This window comes from Arachis stenosperma, chromosome 2 (assembly GCF_014773155.1).
Source record: "Arachis stenosperma cultivar V10309 chromosome 2, arast.V10309.gnm1.PFL2, whole genome shotgun sequence".
NCBI lineage: Eukaryota > Viridiplantae > Streptophyta > Magnoliopsida > Fabales > Fabaceae > Arachis > Arachis stenosperma.
In genome coordinates this window covers 87,660,767-87,666,307 of record NC_080378.1, presented here as the reverse complement: position 1 = coordinate 87,666,307, position 5,541 = coordinate 87,660,767, and the positions used below count along the sequence as shown (strand labels likewise).

Here is a 5,541-nt window from a genome sequence, read left to right as displayed (position 1 = left end):
CTTGAAGGTCATGGTGCCTATGGTACAAGGTATAGAAAACTTCCCAGGATCCTGCCTCTTTTGAGGCAGTTTCTGCCTAGACAAGTCATCCAGTTCTTTGGTGAGCAAGGGAGGTTCATCCTCCCAAGTCTCATTTCCAAATAACTTGTCATTCAGTTTCATGATTGCTCCAAGGTATTTAGCAACTTGCTCTTCAGTGACATACTCATCCTTTTCAGAGGAAGAATACTCATCAGAGCTCATGAATGGCAGAAGTAAGTCCAATGGAATCTCTATGGTCTCATTTTGAGCCTCAGATTCCCATTGTTCCTCATTGAGGAACTCAGAGGAGATTGGTACACGCCCACTGAGGTCTTCCTCAGTGGCGTCCTCCTCCTCTCTTTCCTCTCCATATTCGGCCATGTCTATGGCTTTGCACTCTCCTTTTGGATTTTCTTCTGTATTACTTGGGAGAGTGTTAGGAGGGAGTTCAGTAACTTTCTTGCTCAGCTGACCCACTTGTCCTTCCAAATTCCTAATGGAGGACCTTGTTTCAGTCATGAAACTTTGAGTGGTCTTTATTAGATCAGAGACCATTGTTGCTAAGTCAGAAGTATTCTGCTTAGAACTCTCTGTCTGTTGATGAGAAGATGATGGAAAAGGCTTGCCATTGCTAAACCTGTTTCTTCCACCATTATTGTTATTGAAACCTTGTTGAGGTCTCTCTTGATTCTTCCATGAGAAATTTGGGTGATTTCTCCATGAAGAATTATAGGTGTTTCCATAGGGTTCTCCTAGGTAATTCACCTCTTCCATTGAAGGGTTCTCAGGATCATAAGCTTCTTCCTCAGATGAAGCTTCCTTAGTACTACCTGGTGCATTTTGCATTCCAGACAGACTTTGAGAAATCAAATTGACTTGTTGAGTCAATATCTTGTTCTGAGCCAATATGGCATTCAGAGTGTCAATCTCAAGAACTCCTTTCTTCTGACTAGTCCCATTGTTCACAGGATTTCTTTCAGAAGTGTACATGAATTGGTTATTTGCAACCATTTCAATCAATTCTTGAGCTTCTGCAGGCGTCTTCTTCAGATGAAGAGATCCTCCAGCAGAGCTATCCAAAGACATCTTGGATAGTTCAGAGAGACCATCATAGAAAATACCTATGATGCTCCATTCAGAAAGCATGTCTGAGGGACATCTTCTGATTAATTGTTTGTATCTTTCCCAAGCTTCATAGAGGGATTCTCCATCCTTCTGTCTGAAGGTTTGGACTTCCACTCTAAGCTTACTCCATCTTTGTGGTGGAAAGAACTTTGCCAAGAAGGCATTGACTAGCTTTTCCCAAGAGTCCAGGCTTTCTTTAGGTTGAGAATCCAACCATATTCTAGCTCTGTCTCTTACAGCAAAAGGGAATAGCATCAGTTTATAGACCTCAGGGTCAACCCCATTAGTCTTGACTGTGTCACAGATTTGCAAGAATTCAGCTAAAAACTGATGAGGATCTTCCATTGGAAGTCCATGGAACTTGCAATTCTGTTGCATTAGAGAAACTAATTGAGGCTTAAGCTCAAAGTTGTTTGCTCCAATGGCTGGGATAGAGATGCTTCTCCCATAAAAATCAGGAGTAGGTGCAGTGAAGTCACCCAGCACCTTCCTTGCATTGTTGGCATTGTTGTTGTTTTCGGCTGCCATGTGTTCTTCTTCCTTGAAGAATTCGGTCAGGTCCTCTAAAGAGAGTTGTGCCTTGGCTTCTCTTAGCTTTCGCTTCAAGGTTCTCTCAGGTTCAGGGTCAGCTTCAACAAGAATGCCTTTGTCTCTGCTCCTGCTCATATGAAAGAGAAGAGAAAAAGAAAATGTGGAATCCTCTATGTCACAGTATAGAGATTCCTTGAAATGTCAGAGGAAAAGAGAAATAGAAAGAAGAAGGAGAAGAAGAATTCGAACTTTAGTTAGATAAGGTTCGAATTGTGCATTCAGAAGGAGTGGTACTCCATAAATAGAAGGATGTGGGAAGGAGGGAAGAGAATTTTCGAAAATTCATTTAAAAGATTTTGAAAACATTTTGAAAATCTGATTGATAATTTTCGAAAATTAAAAGTGAAAAAGAAATCAAGTGATTTTGAAAAAGATTTTGAAATTAGAAATTAAAAAGATTTGATTGAAAACTATTTTGAAAAAGATGTGGTTAAAAAGATTTAATTGAAAAGTTATGGTTTTAAAAAGATGTGATTGAGAAGATATGATTTGAAAACAATTTTAAAAGATATGATTTGAAAACAATTTGAAAAGATATAATTTTAAAAATTAATGACTTGCCTAACAAGAAAAGATATGATTCAAACATAAAACCTTCCTCAACAGAAAAGGCAACAAACTTGAGATGTTCAATCAAATCTTTAATTGTTAGTAAGTATCTTTTGAAAAAGGAAAGAAATTGATTTTGAAAACATTTGATTGAAAAGATATGATTTGAAAAAGATCTGATTTTGAAAAACTTTGAAAACTTGAAAAAAATTGATTTTGAAAACAAAATCTTCCCCCTAGCACCATCCTGGCGTTAAACGCCCAGAATGGTATACATTCTGGCGTTTAACGCCCAAAATGCTACCTCTTTGGGCGTTAAACGCCCAACCAGGTGCCCTGGCTGGCGTTTAAACGCCAGTCTGCCTTCTTCACTGGGCATTTTTGAATGCTCAGCTTTTTCTGTATAATTCCTCTGCAGTATGTTCTGAATCTTCAATTCTTTGTATCATTGACTTGAAAAGACACAAATTAAAAATATTTTTGGATTTTTAATAATCAAAATGCAACAAGAATCAAATAACAATGCATGCAAGACACCAAACTTAGCAGTTTGTGTACTACTGACACTAACAATATGAGAATGCATATGAGACACACAAAATACTTCAAGTCAATAGAATTCAAAGATCAAAACAAAGAAATATATGCATGGATTCGAAAATTATAACAAAAACATGCATTTGACACCAAACTTAAGATGAGACACTAGACTTAAGCAAGAAAAAAGAAGAAATAGAAAATATTTGATGTTTCTTGAAAAATTTTTTTTTTTTGGTTTTTATGGTTTTTGTGAAATTTTTTTTTTTTGTGTTTTTCGAAAATTAAGTGAAAACATCAAAATTCTTGGTGAGAATTCCAGGAATCAATGCAATGCTAGTCTAAGAATCCGGTCCAGGAATTAGACATGGCTTCACAGCCAGCCAAACTTTCAAAGAAAGCTTCGGTCCAAAACACTAGACATGACCAAAGGTCAGCCAAGCCTTAGCAGATCACTGCTCCAAAAGCAAAATTGATGAAAATCAACAAGCTCTTGTGGTGATAAGTTGAAACCTCGGTCCAATCAGATTAGACATGGCTTCTCAGCCAGCCAGATTTCAACAAATCATCATGAAACTCTAGAATTCATCTTCAAGAATTTCGAAAAAATAAATACCTAATCTAAGCAACAAGATGAACCGTCAGTTGTCCAAACTAGAACAATCCCAGGCATTGTTACCAAAAGCTTGCTCAAAACATGAACAATCCCCGGCAACGGCGCCAAAAACTTGGTGCGCGAAATTGTGAACAGTACTTTTTCACAACTCTCATAATCCCCGGTAATGGCTCCAAAAACGTGGTAGCTCAATACCATGGCATTACACAACTTCGCACAACTAACCAGCAAGTGCACTGGGTCGTCCAAGTAATACCTTACGTGAGTAAGGGTCGATCCCACGGAGATTGTTAGCATTGAAGCAAGCTATGGTCATCTTGTAAATCTTAGTCAGGCAAACTCAATTGTATATGATGATGAACGAAAATAATATAAAGATAAAGATAGTGATACTTATGTATATCATTGGTGTAAGAGCTTCAGACAAGTGTATGAAGATGCCTTCCCTTCCGTCTCTCTGCTTTCCTACTGCCTTCATCCAATCCTTCTTACTCCTTTCCATGGCAAGCTCGTGTAGGGTTTCACTGTTGTCAGCAGCTACCTCCCATCCGCGCAGTGAAAGCTAATGCACGCACTCTGTCACAGTACTGCCAATCACCGGTTTGGTTCCCTCCCCTACCGGAATAGAATCACTCTTTTGCGTCTGTCACTAACGCCCAGTAGGTTACAGGTTTGAAGCACGTCACAGTCATTCAATCATTGAATCCTACTCAGAATACCACAGACAAGGTTAGACCTTCCGGATTCTCTTGAATGCTGCCATCATGTCCTGCCTATACCACGAAGACTCTGATCTCACGGAATGGCTGGCTCGTTTGTCAGGCGAGCACTCGGTTGTCAGGCGATCAACCATGCATCGTGCAATCAGGAATCCAAGAGATATTCACTAAGCCTCAGATGCTTGTAGAACAAGAATGGTTGTCAGTCACCTTGTTCATGGGTGAGAATGGTGATGGGCGTCAATCATCACCTTCATCATGTTGAAGAACAAGTGATATCTTGGACAAAGAACAAGCGGAATTGAATGGAAGAACAATAGTAATTGCATTAATACTCGAGGTACAGCAGAGCTCCACACCTTAATCTATGGTGTGTAGAAACTCCACCGTTGAAAATACATAAGAACAAGGTCTAGGCATGGCCGTGAGGCCAGCCTCCCAATGATCTAAGATAGCATAAAACTCAAAGATAGCTACCAAGATGTCCCTAATACAATAGTAAAAGGTCCTACTTATAGAAAACTAGTACATAGATGAGTAAATGACATAAAAATCCACTTCCGGGCCCACTTGGTGTGTGCTTGGGCTGAGCAATGAAGCTTTTTCGTGTAGAGACTCTCCTTGGAGTTAAACGCCAGCTTTAGTGCCAGTTTGGGCGTTTAACTCCCAATTAGGTGCCAGTTCCGGCGTTTAACGCTGGAATTTCTTGAGGTGACTTTGAACGCCGGTTTGGGCCATCAAATCTTGGGCAAAGTATGGACTATTATATATTGCTGGAAAGCCCAGGATGTCTACTTTCCAACGCCGTTGAGAGCGCGCCAATTGGGCTTCTGTAGCTCCAGAAAATCCACTTCGAGTGCAGGGAGGTCAGAATCCAACAGCATCTGCAGTCCTTTTGAGTCTCTGGATCAGATTTTTGCTCAGGTCCCTCAATTTCAGCCAGAAAATACCTGAAATCACAGAAAAACACACAAACTCATAGTAAAGTCCAGAAAAGTGAATTTTAACTAAAAACTAATAAAAATATACTAAAAACTAACTAGATCATACTAAAAATATACTAAAAACAATGCCAAAAAGCATACAAATTATCCGCTCATCAAGAATCTGTCTTCACAGAGGGGTTTTGTAAAAATGTCAGCAAGTTGGTCTTCAGATTTTACAAATTGAATATCAATAGTACCCTTTTGCACATGTTCTCTAATAAAATGATATTTGATTTCAATGTGCTTAGTTCTTGAGTGCAAAATAGGATTTTTTGAAATATTTATAGCACTCATGTTATCACAAAACAAGGGTATACTATTGATTTTTAATTTATAATCTTCCAACTGCGTTTTTAGCCAAATTAATTGTGAACAACATTCAGATGCAGAAATATAT

At 38.8% G+C, this 5,541-nt stretch overlaps 1 non-coding gene across 1 annotated transcript; it reads left to right on the top strand.

The window, feature by feature from the left end:
* The first annotated feature begins 1,161 nt into the window (after positions 1-1,161).
* On the top strand, positions 1,162-1,269 carry LOC130964456 (small nucleolar RNA R71). Its single transcript, XR_009080550.1, has one exon. It is a non-coding gene; the product is annotated as a small nucleolar RNA R71 (small nucleolar RNA).
* The last annotated feature ends 4,272 nt before the right edge of the window (positions 1,270-5,541 follow it).